The sequence below is a fragment of the Ambystoma mexicanum genome, chromosome 3p, assembly GCF_040938575.1.
Source record: "Ambystoma mexicanum isolate Mex_15411 chromosome 3p, UKY_AmexF1_1, whole genome shotgun sequence".
NCBI classification, from domain to species: Eukaryota; Metazoa; Chordata; class Amphibia; order Caudata; family Ambystomatidae; genus Ambystoma; species Ambystoma mexicanum.
Window position 1 is genome coordinate 1,172,896,595 of NC_090925.1, and position 20,882 is coordinate 1,172,917,476.

Here is a 20,882-nt window from a genome sequence, read left to right on the forward strand (position 1 = left end):
CACGCAATCAATTGTTTGGCAATATTCACGGTAAAATACATGTATAGTGTTCTGCTTGTATTTATTGTGCATTGGTATGATTTTGAGCGTGTTGAAACATTAGCACCCTGATTCATGGAATTATTTGCGCGTAAAACGCACATTTAGGCGCCATTCTGCCCGAAAATCCCCATACCTCAAACAGGGATTTTCGGGCACAATGGCACGCAAATGTGCGTTTTACACGCAAATAATTCCATGAATCAGGCGGTTGGTGTCACGACACAGTCAGTTTCTCCTGTAGAATAACATCTCCGTCCCTGTCATTAAAGAGCTTGACGACCACTGGTCTTGATGGTGTGCCAAGTGCAGGTGGTCTTTCTCTGACCCTACGCGCTCTCTCAATGGAGAAATATTTTTTCAATCCTTTCAGCCGAATCGCTTCCCGGAACTACTTCTCTAGGAACAGGTCCATTGCTGGGCCCTCAACCTTCTTCTACCCTCTGCATCTTCAATCCTTTTCTCCAATAGTCGGGTTTTCCCACTGAGGTCCTGAACCTGGATCTCTAGTGCTCAGTGTCTCCTAGTTGACTTATTCTTCCTTCTGTCTCCCCCACTCTTGCAGATTTACATAGCGCCGAAGTCCTGCCTTAGCAGGGAGACGTCTGTCCCTATACGTCCAATGTTGTACTCCAGGATTGCTCTCGACTCCTGTAGCGCCTTTAGCACCAATGCAATGGATGGTTTGCTATCTGCATTGTGCCTACTTGTGTCTAACCTTGGGTGAACTGTTCATCGCCTTCCCGTGATGTCTTCCTTTCTGTGCAAGTAGTCGTATATTTGTCCATTTTACTTTGTGACGTCTTTATGAGATTCTAATTTCCCATGCTTCCTGCTATTCTTCCAATTCTAAAGAAACCGACCGCTGATCCCTTGCTTCTTTCACATTTTCGTCCTATCTCTCTAAACTACTTGAGCGTTAGGTGTATTATCGAGTCTCTACTTTCATCTCTAATTCCTCGATTCTTCCCCACTTTCAGTCGGGCTTTCGTCCCTCTCATTCTACTGAAACTACTCTCCTGTCTGTTCTAATTTATTTACTCACTGAACGTTACTCTAAACATGAATCTCTTCTTGTTCTGTTGCATCTTTCCGCTGGCTTTGACACAGTTAATCACTCTCTTATATTGGCTTTTCTTTCATCTCTTGGCTTTTCTGGTTCCGTTCTTGCCTGGTTCCGATCATATCTGTCTCAAAGGACCTTCTCCGTGTCCTGGACCGGTAAAACATCTGACACCTTTCTGCTAAACCACGGTGTCCCACAAGGCTCAGTTCTGGGTACTTTCCTGTTTTCTATATACTCTTCCCCTCTTGCCAGGGTTATTTCCTCTTTTGGTCTATCCCATCACTTTTATGCTGATGATACTCATCTTTTCTTGTCCTTCTCTTCTTTATCCGCTGACATTCACCTCCGTCCCGCAGCCTGCTTGTTAGCTATGAAATCCTGGATGTCATCTCACTATCTTACTCTCAATGCTGCTAAAAACGGGGTCTTTTTTTTTCTGGCTAATACTCGTCCTCCCCCATTTCTCCTTCTTTTCTTTAATATACACCATCAGAGATTTCCATTTCCCCCACTGCTTGTTATCTTGCCCCTCATTTCACCCTACCTTATCCTTTGCTCATCATATCTCTCTGTCTTCGTACACCATGTAGCTTGCATTTATATAACATCTGTAAAGCTTCTCCCTTTCTTACGTTTCAAGCACCACAATTGCTTATATCTTCTTTGATTTTCCATAGACTCTCTTTGGTCATCCCCTCTCTCATCTTGCTCCTCTGAAATCAGTTTTTAATGCCTCCATTCGTCTTCTTTGTCTTCTCTCTTTTCATGATTCTCTTTCCTACTCCCTTCTTATTCTTGGCTGGTTACCGTTTCACTCTCATCTCAAATTTAATTTCTTATGTCTTGTTTTCAAATCCCTCTATGGTATTGCACCTGATTATATTTCCTCTTTTGTTTCATTTTTACGTTCCTTCCCGATCCCTTCGATCCTCCTCTCAACTTCATCTTGTTGTCCCACGCCCTCAGTCTCGTTTCTGATCTTTTTGTCTCCTAGCACCATTCCAATGGAATGTTCTTCCTTATTCTCTTAATTCTATTTCAATCTATTGTGTCTTCCATAAGACGTTGAAGTCCCACTTGCTCTCTTCTGGCTAATATGACATTATTGTCATTCATTTTATTGTACTGCTTTTTCTCTGTACAGCTCCTTGGTGCAAGGTACGTTTTAATACTTTATGGTTCTGCTTTTATGAGGATGTTTCTAGAACAAAAGATCTGTCAACACAGGGTGTTTCGGCCCCTTAGAAATATCTGCCCATCCTTAGTGATCTACTTTTTAAATATACCATGGAGCCTTCATCAGGACATACACTTATTTTACACTTATTTTACAAAGCGACATCCAATCGCTCGACATTATCACATATACTGCTTAAGGAGTTCAGAGAATGGATACACCATGAAACCATACTCCCAATGAATAAAACCTGGTTTCATGCAGGACCGTCTACCATCATGAATATCATGGTGTTATCCATGAGAGTAGAAAAGATGACTCTCTTTTAATAAAGCATTAGACATTGCTTTTATAGATTTCTCTGCAGCGCTGTGTGATCAGAGACAAATTATGGGCAATGCTGAATAAATGGGGCATTCAACAGGTCTTTTAAGCATAATAGTTGCTCTCTATTCCAAAACTACTGTAAGTGGAAGTTAATGACCAGGAACCGGCACCAGGAAGATTGCAACATATACAGAGCTTAAGCAGGGATTTGTTTCGGCTCCGACTTTGTTGAACTTGTACCTTACTGACTTGTCTGACTTGTTAGACTGCCCAACTGGCTATTCTCCTGGAACAGGCTTTAGATCTTTAGGCTGGTTGGGACATGCAGATGATATCTGGATCCTGGATTCCACCCCTTTGGGTCTCCAATAAAAGTTTACAGATCATTTAGAGTCATTTCCTCATGGTCAAAATATAAACAATGACCGAATAAAGATAATGATATTCAACAAACAGAGCGATCACTTCACCTTCACATGAAGTATACAAATTAGGGAAAAAAGAGATTGCTGGCTTATACATATCTTGGTGTGTACTTACAGAGTACATTAAACTGGAAACACCATTTCACAGTTGTTCAAACTAAGGTTAAGTCCATGATGTTGGCATTGACTTGATTTAATCTGCAATACGGAGGCTACACCTTAACACCACTCTAGTTTCACTGGCAAAACGAGAGCACTTACCTTTTATTTAAAGATTATTACCTTTATAAGGATACCCTCAATGCACGAATACATGAGGAGCAACCTAGGTCTGTACATGGGCCGGTAAAGGCACAGTAGTACAACTTTGAAAATAATTGTCTGAACCTATTGTTCAATACATGTTCAATATTGAAAATCAAAAAGTTGAAGATATGAATGGGAAATAATAATAATAATAGAAATAACATTGAAATCTGTGGACATGGATTATGAGTAGAATGACAGCAGATGTCCACACACTTGTGGAACACTCCCGTACTCTGCACACCCATAAGTATTGTGATCCAATCAAATAATTTTTTTAAAACTTGAAATTCATATAAATATTTTTTTAAAAGAGGTTTTACTTTTTTTGTTAACAAAATCATTCTTTATATGTACACTTTGGTTTATGTAAAAAGGTAGATTCCTTCTGCGATCATACAATTTAACATGCATTTCTTAATTAATCATGCACACAAGTTATAACCAATATCCTTAATGTCAAACAAAATAATTGATGCATAAGATAAGATAACATGTGTGTTCTTTCCACAAGTGTTTGGACATATGCTGTCATTCGATTTTTGATTGTACAACCTATTGTCAGGGTTGGTTTTCTCCCCTGCACCCTACTACATTCTTTAAAATGGAATTATAGCGGTGGCAAAGAACAAGGTGTGCATCTAGACAAACAAAAATCCGACGACATGGCTTATGAGCGCAACCATAATAGATTAAAGACTTTGGTGGATGCTAAGGAATATGTAGATCATGGATCAGCCATAGTATGATATCCATGTCCACGATAAAGGAGGAACTATGTATGCCATAGATTACATTTTTACCCTCCTAAGGGTAAATTACTGGAGGGTGGAGTGGCACCTCTCGCTCATTAAGAACCTTCAGATTTTGTGATAGGCCTAATCTAATTGAATCACCAATTGACGATGAATTGCACTGCTTTATGTCTGGAGGAAGGGACATAGTTACATTTCAACTCTGTGGCACACTCTGTGGCACACTCTGTGGCATATTTTTATTCAGGCGTAGATTCGATATGGAAATAAATTATGATAGGCACGAATTAAAGCCTTATTTTACAATTGTTGATGAGGTGGAGTCATATAGCATAGAAAATTAACATAGCGGAAATGAATCAATAATGGTGATTTAATTTGATTGAAGATGATATTAGATTGTAATTCTTTTTGTATAATATTACTTTTTGCATTAAGTTAGCATGATATTGTATGAAAGGTTTTTTTGTACCAAATATACCAATAAAAAGGAACGCTAATATGTGCAGAGACTCATTTACAAACTTGTACAATCAGGTCTACGTTAACGGTGTCATGCAATCCTAGAGTGGCCTAATATCGCAAGTTCTTGTGAGCAGAATTTTGAAGAGAACCACACACCATGCTCGGGTAGAAGATAATGTTTTCACACTTCGAGTGAGTTTTTTAAAAAAATACTTTACAAAAGATTTTTTTTTCGGTATTGATTACAATTTGTGAATATTCTGCTTTTGACTTTGCAAAACACACTCTGCTCAACAAGCATCCGGCCCACTATTTGAGCTCCTCACAAACTCTACCTAACCCATACAAAGATGGGGCTCAGGGTCATGCATGGAATGGCGAGTGTTGTCATATACCCTCATGACATTGGCTCATGCCCATGGCAAGAATGGGGACCTTGGCAGCGGAACAAAACTGCAGCCTTAATATTGGAATGTGCTAAGCAACCCAAATGCGCTGAAGCACATTGAACATATCAGCTGATTCAATGAAATGTGGAGAACAAGGCATCCAATCAGATTCCCGAGAATAAAGACCCTCTATTCTCTCATTGGCCGTCTCTGGAATCCTGCCCAAAGAAAAAGCTGATTCAGAGCACTGCCAGTAGGCAGAGCGGCAACTGCAGGAGGGAGGCAGGGAGAGGTTGGAAGGCAAGAAAGTAACCACAGTATGGGGGGAGGCATGCTTAGCTAGCATGATTGAACTTGAGCTGCTTAAAGAGGCTAACTAGTGTCCCCTACTTTTGCGCTTCCTCCTGAAGGTACATCAATCAGAACAGGACCAATCAATGATGACACTGAGGGAGACCATATTGTGTGGCTGAAGATGGAGTAGGCACGCCAGGAGATATTTTATTTAAAATGTTTTGTGGAGGCTGCAAAGAATTATGAATTATACTTATACATTAAAAACACAGCCATCAAACAGAAAATATGGACATGTATTATGAAGTGGGTGAAAACGTATGGACCAGCAGACAGATGGTGTAGTTCATTGTTGCACATGACACATAAGATCAGCCACACTAATGGCAATAGCAGGCAAATTAATAAGCCAACATGCTATTTGCTAAAAACAGCCTGCTGGTTGTTCACTGCCCCTAGTGAACTTGAGAAATGTTTGGGATGCCCTATGCGATACCCAAGTGCTGTGGTTAGAAGCATTAAGACAGGTGCAAAACAAAGATCACTGGAAATATCACTGGATCAACTCGTGGCACAAACGATGATCCTGAAATTAGGTTCTGAATATGTTGAGTCAAGATTGTTTGTACCTTGAGACAATAAATCCTGCATATGAGAGATCCCTATACATGCCGATTGCCACCTTTGCCCACTCTTGGAAGGTATTGGGCATAGATGTGTGGGATGGTGAGAGAAACCTTGATACATTTTCTGCTGATCTGTCACAAAACTAAGACTGAGGCAGATATTTGAGCACTGTCCTAAATTTAGCTGGGATTCGCCACTGGGGAGCAGCGGCACTGTATTTGGGCCAGTGACAAAGTCTCTGTGTTGTATATGTGGCAGCACAATATCTTCATAGAGCCAGAATGCAGAGACAGAGAGCGCTGAACCAGAACTTAGGATGATGGGTGTATTCTTCAAGACTGCGAGCAATGCCCTCCTTGTTGTTTTGGCTCCACAGTGGCCTACCTCAGACAGATTTGCTGGTTAAAATCTTATCAAACGTCAGATTGAGCACCACACACCGTGGGTAATAATAAGCAGCACTCAGATACCTGAGGGTTTGTAGCGCTATATAAATGCTAAATTATTATTATTATTTTAATGATTATTATTATTATTATTATAGATGTACCAACAGACTGCAATTTATATCCTGTGCCACTATGATGCTATCAATATTGTGATTTGCTAGTTGGACTACTGTTAAGAGGAATTGTGGTGCTTAATCTTTTATATGATGCCAGAGCAATGAATTGTTTGCATTTTATATTTTTATATTGTTGTATTGTGCGGTTGCTTTTATGGTTTTACACCAAAATAAAGTTGTATTGACTGTTACAATTTGTACAGTTCATGTACCTTTCCTTTCAGCATCTACTTTGATGTGTTTAGTGTCTTTCATAACCACTAGCAGATCTCTGAGGTTATTGCTCCTCTTATAGGAGAACACCGGAAGTGTGGCAAAAGCTCTTTAGTTACTCGATCAAGGTGTAGGATATTCCAATGTTTTTTAATGATCCTTTTGATATTATTGTTCTGAACACTATATTTGCTTACTGTTAACCAAATCTGGTTGAGATTTCTTGGAAGATGTTTTTTAAGGGTGATTCCCTTGTGACATTGTCAACCTTAATTTTAGCTTCAGTAAGTTCATTCTGTGGATACCCTCTTTCCGTAAATGTAATCACCATCTTCTTCAGTGCTTCCTGATGTTTTTGTTCATTGCTATTGATCTGCTTAATGCATAACATGTGACCATAAGGTAATCCACGTAAAGTACTTTGGGGATGAAAACGTAAGCGATGTAACAAATTGTTCCTATCAGTTGGTCTTTGAAATATAGTGGTATGTATTTCAGGTGCTCTTGGATAATCTTAACATCAAGGAAATTGTGATTCGGAATTTGCCAATGCTATATGTGAACTGAATGCGTTCACTGATTGCATTGAGATATTCAAAAAAAGTCATGTCATGTAAATAAACAACCCTGCCATACTCCAAACAAGTCATCTATGCACCTCCACCAATACTTCAGCTAGTTCCTCCATAGTGGGTGCATGATTATATGGTCTACCTCGAAGTTATACATACAACTATTTGCATAAGCAGGTGCCATTGTGGCCACCATGGCTGTCTCCAAGGTCTGTAAACAGTATTTGTTTTTTTTAAATTTAAAATAAGCATTGTGAGAAATGAAATTGAATAATACCAGTGTACATTCTTTGGGTGCCCCTATGTTGTATGTGTTCATTAGGATCCATTCCCAGGCCTCTTGTCCTTCAGTATTTGGTATAGAGGTGTACAGACACTGAAAAGAGGATATCGTCATTTGTCAAACTGATACATTGCAAGATTTGTAGGACGTGCGTAGGAGCCTATATGTACGTTTTGGTATTTTGCACTAGAGGGTTAGGGAAAAAGTCAAAATGGGCCTCATTACATGGAAGGCGTTAATGGTTAACGTCTACCGTTAATGGTAACGGTGACCGTTAACCATTACCGCCTTACTACGAGGTCCCTAAGCGGGTTGGTGCTTTAACGCCTGCTTTTTGCAGGCATTAAAAACCAACCTGCTAAGGGACCTTGGTGCTAATTACGCCACCGCAAAATTGCGGTGCCGTAATTAGCTCCTTCCCCATTCCCATTATGCACTATGGGGCAAAAATGGGAATGGGGAAGGGCAATGGTGGAAGGGGGAATTACCGCCCCGCCAACCTTGGAATAGGGCGGGAATTCCCTTTTCCACCAAGGCGGTGCCGGTAATTTACCGGCATGGTCCAGGGGGCTAATAGCACCCTGGATTACCGCCTTCCGTGTAATGAGGCCCAATGTATGCACCGGGTGGTTGAAGCATCCCATTGGTGGCAGCTCCAATTGGTCTCCCTGGTTCTCTATTTGGGTGCTTATGAATCTTAGGTAGAATGTAAACATAGGTCAGCCCTTATTTATTTATTTTATTTATTGTGCATTTGTAAGGTGCTTATAGATCAGGTAATTGTGTTTCAAAGCGCCAATCTTTCACTGGGTGCTTCATCAGATGAGAGCCTAGCCCATGCAGGGACAGTGGGTAGTGTCCAGCAAGGCTTCTGCTAGGAGACACAGCTATCGTGGTCCCAATACAAAAGCCTGCTGGGAAACATGCACCTTAAATAACATGCGCTGTTCTAGACACGCAGTGTGATTGGGGTGAGGGGCGCGTGCATCTCAAACTGCATACAGACAGAGCAAAGGGCCCCCTTCAGCATCATTATGGAAGCATTTTTGCAAGCTGCCGGCTGAAATGGGCCAATGTTTTTCCTACGAACAGCTGCCTTTTCAAGCCCATTCACTTTAATTGAGTGCCTCGGACATGTATTCCACTGAGAGGTTAATGTCTGGAGCCGATATTTGCTTAAATCCGTTCCAAAGTATTCTTCTTGTGGGAGAAAACACTCAGCATCGTTTCGTGAAAGCAGATTTGCCGGTGGGTGTTTGCGGCTGTCAGACGCAAATATTTCCAGGGATTGTGGCAGTGACATTTGCTCAACAGATGAGGCAAGACGGCAGGATCAAGGAGACACACGGTGGATTAAGCAGTGGAAAGAAGATACGATTCAAAGCAAAGTGACAAAGCGAAACTTAGTATTTAGTGAAATAGGTTTTGGAATGAATTGCTGTGAGCGGCACGGAAAAACTAAAATATCACCGCAGGTGGTCCTCTAATGCGAGTCCCAGGAAGGAAGGAAGGAAGGAAGGAAGGAAGGAAGGAAGGAAGGAAGGAAGGAAGGAAGGAAGGAAGGAAGGAAGGAAGGAAGGAAGGAAGGAAGGAAGGAAGGAAGGAAGGAAGGAAGGAAGGAAGGAAGGAAGGAAGGAAGGAAGGAAGGAAGGAAGGAAGGAAGGAAGGAAGGAAGGAAGGAAGGAAGGAAGGAAGGAAGGAAGGAAGGAAGGAAGGAAGGAAGGAAGGAAGGAAGGAAGGAAGGAAGGAAGGAAGGAAGGAAGGAAGGAAGGAAGGAAGGAAGGAAGGAAGGAAGGAAGGAAGGAAGGAAGGAAGGAAGGAAGGAAGGAAGGAAGGAAGGAAGGAAGGAAGGAAGGAAGGAAGGAAGGAAGGAAGGAAGGAAGGAAGGAAGGAAGGAAGGAAGGAAGGAAGGAAGGAAGGAAGGAAGGAAGGGGTTTAGCACCCATTCTGAGACCTTAGCACGGATTTTTCAAAGTGAACACGAACATTTCACAGTACATTAGAGGTCAAATAGTTAAGGACACCGTAAACATCTGGCCAAAAGCGAACCCCTTGTTTTTTATTTAAAGCTTAGGATACCACGAGAACACAGTGCCCAGTCCTGGAATTGTATATGCCCAAATGCTGCATTCTGGGATTGGTAGTCTTGGGTCGTTTCAACTGAACAAAGGGGGCTCAGTGAAAACTCAAGTAAAAGCCAAACGCATTACTGGTAACGCTGAGTGTGCTATCCCCAGTCGTATGACAACATTACAAAAAAGATCCTGCCATACACACACCAAGCCACTAGGTCAAACACGCTGCTAAGGTAGCTAGAAAAAAGTCTTACATCACACGAAAGTAATAGTTAGTGCATTATTGTATTCACAGCACTACATTCTAAAACCATTCGTGCTCGTCCCACATTGCACAAACATAGCATGGCATTCATCACATGCACCATAACAACCAGTCCAACTACACAATATCCTCCATTCCATTCCGACCCAGGTGGCCTTTGATCAGGTCTCAGCCATCGACCCTCCGCCCCCTTTCTAGCTCGGTCCCAAGGCTAAAGAGAAACACACTGGAGGTCTCACTGCCAGGCAGGAGCCTCTTTTGAAACCCCCTTTCCGAGGACAAGCACAATGTAGAGTGCGAGAGCTGTGCAAACCCCGTCAAACTCTTCACAGTCAAATGCAAACAGTAAAAAGGACACCCATCAACCATTACCAAACATTCACAAATGAACACAACAGTAGTTGCTCACAGAATGAACAATTCTTTTCTCCCGATGTCTTCTCTAGATGATGACACATTGATATCGGAGTATATCTACTCCTGCCGTGACTGTGCTTTGACATTGGGGTCTTCGTCCAGCATGTATTATGCCTATGCCCAGTCATATGGCGTCACCGGGTACCCTTATTTAATAGCAATCCCTGTACGTCTTAGTGCAGATTGGTAAAACGTGTATATTAACAAGACACACTGAAAACGAAGTTTAACACTCATTGAATATGCCAACAGTTTTGGATTTTGTGTAGGTATGGGAAAGGCATTTGCCAGGTAATGCCGTAGTGGTATTAACTGGCCATCGATGGTAACAGCTGGACAATGGTGCGAGTACCTGGGCATAGAATAGCAGAGCCTTGCAAATGCCTAACACACACAAGCCAACACTGTTGGTGTTACCAATACTTATTTTTAACAGGACTTCAGCGAAAGAAAGGTATAGTGCTTAAAAATAGGGTGGCTGAAAACAGACCTAGTTAATAAATATTTATTACACCAGCAGCGCGTTCACAACAGCAATTGAATAATTTGCTCTCAGAAGACAACCTTGAAAAAACACTGGGAGGCCTTTCAGAACAACGTTCGATGGTAAGCCTTGATAATGGTGGCTCAACGAGATCCTAGGAGGATGGGTTTTGAGTGGGGAGGGGCAGGAAGTGGGTGGGTATGGCCATAGGGATTAGCATGGCCATGGGCAATAAATAGATGGGTAAATAACCAAACAACAACCACAAGCTTTGCATCCCTCCTCATATGCCATTTCTCCTTAGCTGCACTCTAATGCAATCATTTTGGCCTAAAGGTGCCGCTTTAGCACCCATAATAGCCAAAACTAGAAACACAACTATCCCGGTGAAACCTATACTCAACCAGTTGCAAATGGCTTAAACTGGAGCCACTTCCTGAATAGGCGGTGCTCTTATCCATTGGACCATAGATGTAAAATGGAAGAAACAATCTGAATTTTTCTGTATGAAGACTATCATCAACCAAATGGAATACTAGGCCACTTGAGACTAATAAGCAGTTCCTAGTTGCACATTAAATCAACTGAAAATGTCTTCAGAACAGTTTGGCCCATGCTCAGAAAATCTACATGCCAGCAATTAGAACTAGTAGAAACCAAATGTATCTATGCATTGACACTGAGACAGAGAAACAACTACAATCTACCCAGACAAAGAAGCAGAATATTATAGTTGTGTCCCTGAGGATAGTCATCGAAACACCAGACATCTTTAGTCCATTAAAACTAAAACAACATGGTTCCAGTGTAAAGACTGGGATATGGACAAAAAGAAAGAAGCACCAGACATAAAGAGATTTAACTTGCATTAAGAAGAGATTTACGCATACGTGACATTATGTATGGACATAGCTCAATAGCACCATGAGATTGCTAATAGATTTGTAGAAAATCCTGAAGAAAGCAGAAAAGCCTAGAGACTGCTGAAAGGATTCTGACAATTGTGGCGGCTATAAAGTACTGATATGTGTTAACCGTAGACCGCTAGCATCAGTGGTTTACTTCCCCATCCATGACTCAGATGGGATGCAACATCATTATTATGGATCCCTTCTCTTCTTCAGGGGATCATAACAGACATGGTTAGGGCACTGAAAGTTGGAATCTACAAATTGAGAGATGCCACTAAAATTTCACAAGGCCCAATGTTTAATGTGAACATTTGGCTTATACTGAAGATGAGAGATGTTTGTATACATTGGAAGACTAAAAGGCATTTGGCAAATGATACACCTTTAGGGAATTTTACGGTGACTCAGAATATGCAATCGGTATTCATCATGTTGAAGGAAATTACATACATGGTATTGGCCTGATATGGGTGGGGTCCAGAAAACCAGATAAAGGTCAAAATCTCAATTTGTGGTATGTTTTACATATGCCATATCAAGCCGAGGGATCTCCCTAGGTATGGTCACAATTTTAATAGATTTTTTGGATTATTTGAGAATGTGCCCACATGGCCGAAACATATGTAATTTCATAACTTTTGGAACTAGCTTCAACACTACACAAACTCTTCCCATACAGTCCAAAAGTAAACCCACCCCAACACCAAAGGCCACAACTCACCAGGTTTTCAGGTGGCACCTGGGCTTCATTATCAGAGTGATGCTGAAACCCTGCAGGGTGTTCTTCACAATGAAACAAGGAGCAGGAAGGATAAAAGGAAGAGTGTGAAGTCCTCAAACGTGCCGCACCAAGGCTTACAGGGGGTGTGGCAGCTGCAGGATCGTGGAGAGTAGTATGCTGGAAGTGGCAGAAGGGTGGTTTGTGTGGCAGGGATAGGATGCTCTTTCCAATAACTGCAGTCTCAAGTTTGCAGTCTCTCAGGCCCCCTGCTATGTGATGGTCACTGGGCAATGTCTTTGCAAAGCTGTGTGCCACCACTAAATGATGGAATCACGGTAAAATGGCCTAATAATGACCGCGCTTCCAAGGGCAGGAAGGGCTGTCAAGGATTAGCACATGGAAAAAGTGTGATCTGTTCCCCACAGGTGGTCACCTGGAGCCAGAAAGGTACTGCCCCATCCATCAACCTCTATTTACTCTATAAAAGATAGGAAGGTTCTTTCTGGAGTAGGTGAGGTCTTTGACTAAATCGTGCTCTAGCTTTTAACCAATTCAGTATGATGTCTAGGGGAGAATGTTACAGAATTGCATTTGTGAAGTTCTGAACGTATTCCAAAAGGCACGACAAGACATATGTTTATAGCCTGTGGGCTTCTTTTGTTTGCCTGTTAATTTCTACTTTATTGTTGCACCTGGGCTCTTCGTTTAGGGATCGCTCCGCTTTCTAAAGGTTGAGCATGAGCATATCTTTCTATTTGCCCTTGGGTGTCTGTATGTCTGTCTATCTATGCATCTGACTTTGAATGTCTATCTATCTATCTATCTATCTATCTATCTATCTATCTATCTATCTATCTATCTATCTATCTACTATCTATCTATCTATCCATCTATCTATCTATCTATCTATCTATCTATCTATCTATCTATCTATATCTATCATCATACCTTATCAGCAATTACAAAACTTGGAATGAGAATTGAGGTAATCTGAATTCGAAAAACTATTTTCCCAACTTGAAGTTATAGCACTGATCTGAATGTAAAATGTTAGGATGCATTCTTCTTTCAGCCTGTTATTTGGGGAGATGTGCAGGCCGAGAGTTGCTTGTTGCAGTAATCTGAATTGGCAGCTATTATCAGGTTACACGTAGGAGAGTGTTTTTTTGCGGACTCCCTGCAATCCATCCTCTCCATTCCTCTCCCCCCCAAATGCTTTGCTTGCTCCCCGGTTGCTAGATCGATGCCAGCCATTCTTGTCAGCAGCTCAACCAGAGAAAAAACACAAATCTAAAATGGGCGACGGTGGCTGTGTTTTTCTATGGTTAAAAACAGAATGACAGGACAGACACAGAAGCACCGCCTGAATGAACACCGGCCTTGTATTTGGAGACATTCATTCTGTTCGTGTGTGTCCTGCGAAGGGTGCATTCTCCGTGCGGGCGATGGATCGGGATGCGGAGAGGGTCCGCGGGGCGTGCTGGCTTTCTGGCATATCTTGCAAGCCCCATGAGGACCAGACTGAAGGGTCTACAGCAGTGTTTGTTATTTTCTTCTTTTTACAGTACCAACTAATCCATGTCCAGCATGCACAATTACACATTGCCTGGGTGCTCACTGAAGAAACACATTGTTGGTTTTCATCAGCGTGTGACACTTTCCAAGTAGGAAGGGCGTTATGAAAGACAAAATGGTGTGTATTCCTGGCAAAAGAAACAAATAAGTACAATTATTTATTTAGTACTAACATTCTTCTTTTAAAAATGTTACTACATCCACTTCCTAAATATGCTGTTGTCACAATAAGAACATTAGACTATCTAAAGGAGAGCACCTTATCAAAACCTGGAATAGACGTGTAACTCATTTCCTAGTGGACTATTTTAGAACTACACCAGTGAAAGCCGGGTAAAATACAAATAGCACAAAGAGGGTTCCTAGCTGATTCCATTCATTCAAAGATCATTTTGGGAACCTGGGAATGACCACAGACACATATGGCTTTTATAAAAGGGCTCAGTGCTTGAATCTCTAATTACATAATGCACATTGGGCTTTGTGTTCAATTACATGTTCACAATACTCACCCTTAGTGAGTTCCATGTGTTAATATCCCCGCAAAATTATCACCATACAAGAATATCGCCATATTTTTGTGGCGATTTTCAGCCACGGAACCTGTAGGTACACCCCCGCAATGCCCATAATTTCTCCGCAACCCCCTGTCCCAATAACCCCATAAATTATCCCCACTAATAATATTGCTTATGGCCTTACTGCACAACCATATATATGGTGATATCATGGGTGGGGATAATATTACGTGATACCCTTTAGTGTTAGTAACTATAAACCATATTTACTCATTTGAACAGCCTCGACATTTGGATGTGAAGAATGATAAAATAGCTGTGACATCTGTCACTCAACGTGTGCCTTCTCGATTGAAGCCATAATGTTGAATCTCACCAGAGACAGGAGCATTGCAGCATTTAAGAAGAGGATTGACATGCCATCAATATGAAGACATAATCAGCAAATCATATGTACATATGGTAATAATTGCAAGGAAGCCACTGGAGGTATATTATTGGAAAATAATATGCATGATAAATATGCTCAATTATCTCTGAAAGATTCCTAATAATGTAACTTGCAAAGAAAGGGGTACAGTATGCCCCCTGATGTATCTATGATTTGTCTTTAGTAGGGTTTGGCAATTTGAAGTATTCAACCTGCCAGGTTTCTTGCCGAGGCCAAACCACAAGGATCAAAAAGAGCCATTTAGAAGAATATCTTAACGTTATTTTCCCTCTCTTAGATATTATTGCACTCCTATAACAAACAGTTATTTTTAAAGTCCCATTGAATAACCATATACAAAATCATTAAGTTATTCATATGTGCATTGCTCCTATTTCCACTCTTTGACCACTTAGTGATATTTGTACCTTTCAATTTGTTGTTATATGTTGTTTAGAATTTAAGGTATGAATTGCTTTTTATGGGTGTGTTTCCTACACAACAATACATTATGATCTTAACACATCATGTTATCCTGAACATCATGCATGGAGATCCAGGTCTACCAGTGAAACCATTATAAGTAAAGATTGGAAGGATTTTCCGAAATTACGAATTATTTATAACTTCTTTAGACTGCATAATCTACAGAAGAACTGACTATGTGGTCTGAAGATTTGGGGTGCACGCTTGAATCTAGAGATAGTTACCTTTTTTGATCTAATACCATGGGTGTCATTTAACATTAAAAATAATTAATTCAGCTTATTTGCTTCACTCCTTCTGAAATATCATATATGGGTCTTAATCACTGGACTGCTGGAAGGCTGTGAACATATGGCTGTCCATGAAATAACCAAAAACAAAATAAAAACAAAAGGAGAAATTATCACTTAGTTTTTTGCACATTTTTTTTATAATTGGGGAGACACCCTGCACCACCTCTCACCCCCTTACCATAACTAATACCCTTACCCCAGCCCCATCTATTATTTACTTAATATATACAAAAATCCCTACCAAATTCAATAAAAAAAACATGGTAATTTCTACCTAGTTTTTTTGCATTCAATAATTTCTATGGATACTGTGAATTTATAGGTTCCCTGGGTCACATACTTTGGGCATGCCCTAAGATACAAGGGTACTGGGAAGGTATAGCATCTTCACTGATGAAGAGCAAGGGCTAGTCTGCACAGCTAAAACATGTAGTGTATTTCTTTGATGGTGGGTGGTGTGAGGGGTCAGAAATGAGAGGCAGACACAAAGTTGTAATTTTTTCAATATCCCTGTTAGACAACTCAAACTAAAGATCAGTCTGTGTCTGGTCATTAAAATTAGGTAAACTGTCCTTGTGTCCAAAACGTATCTGACCGTCACACTAAAAATAAACAATCAAAGGTGTAAGGTAAATGTCTCTGTTTTTGATTTAGCAAAAAGTGTATACAAATCAAATATGAAAAATCAACAAACAATCCTTGAATCCAGGAGGTGGTTCCCTTTCCCTGGACAAATTCAGGGAGGGTAGCGAAAATGTCCTTTTTTAAATAGCGTTCTTTAAGAGTAGCAAAATTCTCTTCCACATAACACTTTCTTAAGGATGGTAAAAAGGTTTTTTGAAGAATAACACAAGTGTCTCTTTTACACAACAGTGTTTTAGGCATGGAAAAAGTGTCTTTTCAAAAAATTATTGCTCAAGCGTAGTAGAAATGTCTCTTTCAAACAACACTTTCACAAGGATGGCAAAAGGTGTCTTTTCCAAACAATGATTACTTAAGAATATTAGAAATGTCTCTTTAACACAACACTTTCTTAAGGATGTCTCCTGGTATCCTCTCCTGCCAGAAATCCTTCTGGACTTTGTATATCCCCTGGTGTACTCTCTTGGCAGGCATAATTTCTCCGAGAGGTTCACTGCCTGATGTACTTCTTTCACCAGGACTTCCTACAATGTTCTCTTTCAATATAACACAGTTGTACTCCCTGTTCCAACTTCCCCCATATTGACATCTCATATATGGAAATTTGTTCCAGTTCTTTCTGTTAACTTCTTCACTAGTATTCCTTTGCTTGTGGCACTACTTGTTCGAATGTTCCCCAAATTAACATATTATATATGGAGACTTGTACAGATTTTGCCTTTCGACTTCTTCATTAATGTTCATCTGTTGGTGATAAGATTCACTCCAACTTTCCCCATACTGACTTCTCATATATGAGGATGTGTGTTAACTTTGTCTTCGAATTGACTTGGTCGGTATTCAAAATACATTTTCAATTGCTCATATGCCCGTCGGCACGCCCCGGGGTCCCCAACACCTATGGGTAGACACACTGGAGTTTGATGGTGTTTCCGAACTGTGGCAAGCTGCTGCAGCAAAGTTTTTACCTCTGAGAAGGCTTCCCCTGCTTTGCAGACCCTCATTCAGTTTCCCCTCCGGCTCTGCATTAATTTGCCGGTAGAACCTTGGCTGTTTAACAAGACTGTGTTGTAGAGGAGCAGCTGTATGCCACTGCAGGAAATCCCACCCGCCTACCTCCTATATGTTGGAAGTTTGACCATGGGCCATGTTTGACACCCGCAGTTGTGCCAATACCGCAGCAAATCTTTGAAAAAAGGTATCCACTGAGGAAACCCTATCGAATGTATCCCCGAAGAGATGACAATCTGAGGGAGGAACTCCATGAAGGAATATGAAAAGGAGCAAAAGGGAGAAGCTAGTGACGTCACAAGAGACAAGTGTGATGCCCTGAGAATATTGTCTGAACAGAATGTATGGACCTTACAGAATCTGATGACGAAATTAAGAAATGAGTAAACGTTCATACGCGGAGAGAATATTGCACATGTGCAAAGTGCTACAGAAAATCAACCATTCAATAATTGTACAAATGCTGAAACACAAGTAGACCAAGTCATCATAGAAGCTGGCTATATGTAGTGAATAGACTGCAGGCGAAGCCGCCATCGTATAGAACCTGAATATCGGTGTCATGAATTTTAGTAAGTCAGGACCTATGGAGGGGAAAGGCCGAGAATTGTGTCGCAGCAAGATTAAGCTGAAATCGTGGAAGTGCTGGCAAGGCAGTATGGCATGGCATCAAAACTGAAGCAGCCATGGTCGGTTATCTTTTCCTGAAAGCAGTGAACGTGGGAAGGATGGATCAACCCTTATTAAGGGGCAAAGAAAGAAAATCAAGAGTGCCAAGTTTTATTCGTTTAAGACATTTAAATGCTGCAGAATAGACCAAATCGTGGTCTCCTGTCACATAAGATGAGGATGGAAATAGAGTCAAAGAACAACAATATTGAGGGCCTGTACTCCCTTATATTCCCACAGACAAGTATGTTTTGCAAGGCCAAGTTCAAAGACAATCTTCATGGCAGAAGGCATGGGTGATGAGAGATGTTGGGCTAATTGGGTGCGGAGGTAAAGTCAAGTCCACCTACTGGCACCTGGGTCTGAGCTTACATGCTGCTAAGTGAACCGAATGTTCCAGACATGGCACGAGCGTGCCAACCAATTGTAGAGGATAGTATAATGAAGGGCCTTATAGTTTAAGAACCAGTGATAAACCATGTACTTAATAGTGTTGGAGATTACATGTTTTGGAAGTAGGCATACGTTGTCCACCTGACCGTCGGACAACCAATCACAATCCTAGTCCTTATAGAAAGTATACTTAGATGTTCCCCTTGAACCAATTATAATCGCTTGTAGGTTTTTCTTATTTGCCAAGGATGATGTCACCTCTGACATATTTTTAGCATAAAGTCAATGTTTAATTAGAAAATTGACGAGAGCTGAGCGAATGTCCATTGATGTCCGTTGTAACCTCCCTGTTTTAGATAATTGTTAATAAAACTGCAACCTTTGCCATCTTCCTGAGTTGGTTTGATTATTTGGACTCAGAGTTATTCTCTGAACCCATTCATTGCATGCACGTTACTAAGGAATTTTAAGTTCACGTGGTAGCGGTGCAGATGGATGGAAAAAGATCCAAACTAGTTAGCCTTCAGTCTTTCGGACGATCGGGTATCCTTCGCCATTAGCCGGAAGATTGCAGGGTTTGCTGTGAAGAGCGGCCGATAGAAATAAGTTTGCAAGAAGAACCAAGATGGTGGGCAGGTCTCCATTTGATGAAATCCCTGCCCAGTTTCCATGGGCGCTCTGCGGACGGAAGGCGAAATGGTCAGATTGAAGGAGGAGTCGATACCGAAGGCCTCAAGTCGATTAACAAATGCATGGTGAGTAGACTAAGGGGAATGGCAAATGAAGGGTATGAGATTTTGATAATTTTTGAATACCAGGAAATATTGTGAAAAGAAAAGGAAGCACCTAGGAGTCCGGACTCAAGGGAAGGAGACGTTTCAAATCCCAACGGGGTGGAGCAGAAGCATATAATGCATAACTACAATTACGTAAGGTGACGTCTCAAACCCTGTGTAGGGTATAAAGTAAAGGCGAGAGAGAAAAAGATGATCACAGTGTTTATAAATGTGTAATGTCGACTAGTCTGAATGTTGTTTTTGAGTAAAAATATCAAAGAGCAGCAGAGGTTGTGAAGACATTGAAAAAGTTGAGGAATAACAGTGATTGAGCAAAGTGAAGTGATTGGCGCCAATCAAAAGGTAGGGATAGCGAATTAAGAAATGAAAGTTTTGAGCAGCGATTGATGGTGCGTGCTCATATTTGTTGTTTTAAAGATGTTGAAAAGTGGCAATTTAAGTAAAAGTATAAAGGTTATTTTTAAAAAGTCTCGTAAGTATTGACAGTCAATTGAGACTTGTCATTATGGGAGACACTGCTCTGATGCACTTATGCAAAACATTACCAAAGTACATTCCAAGCTCCAACAGTATAGTGCAGAATGGGTGAAAAGCATTGCAGATAAAATGTTCATGCTATGGCCACAAGGGGGATCACTGCGTACACAGGGAAGAAATTAGAGAAAAGATTAGCGATTCTAGAGCTCTGGAAGATGTACCAAGAAGAAAAGGAAGACCCGCCACCTGAGGAGTGGATGCTTAGTCAGCGAAAGGAGGAAGGGGTTGAGCCCTGAGCTCCTCTTACCTCTCCCAGAGTAAAAGACACTAGCATGGAAGAAATAGGGTTATGTCCTTTAAAGGAGTTGAAATTGGTGACAGGTTATAGTAATCCGATATGCTAACCCCGAGCTTACAATAGTGACAATAGTTCAGAGGAGAATAAGAGAAAAGAAGAGATCTATAAGATCATACAAGATAAAGATGAAAAGAGTGAGTGGTCGAAACTATCAACAGAAATAGATAGGGAGATTAAGGGATGGAAAGGAGAGAAGGATAGAGCTGATGAGATAGCGATTGTGTAGAACGAATGGATGGGAGGGCAGATATTAGACAAAATAGATGGGAAGAGTATCAAAGAAGTTAGGCAAAGAGAAGACAAGGATGAACAAGAAAGAAAGGATAAAAAACGAGAGAAGAGATTGAGAGAAGACGAGCAGAAAATGAAGCGCAGAGAGTGATGAGAACGGCTATATCAGGAGGACCAAGAAAGGAAAGAAGACAATGCAGAAGAACAAAGAAAGCATGACAATAGACAAAGAGTGATAGAAGAGAGGCATAGACAGGAAAGGAAGAAAGAAGAAGAGGAAGTGCAAAGACTAAGGGAACAAGATTACAGAGATGAAGGGAAGAAGAGGAAAGAAGGGAAGGAATAAGGAGAGGGGAAGAACAAAGGCAAGAGGAAGAAATAATTAGAAGGGATGAGAGAAAGCAAGGAGACGTAGATGAAGAAATGGACCGAAAAAGGAGACAACAAGGACTTGATACTAGTCTCATTCATAAGGAACCAGTAGGGCAAAGCCCAGAAATACGATGGGACAGAATAGAAGAGTTCTTTTCAATAAAGCATGCAACACAAGCAACGTCTAGAGTTGCGTTAGACGAAGAAAGATTTGATGCGGAAAGCATTGGAGAAAGGATCAACAAAGTCTATCA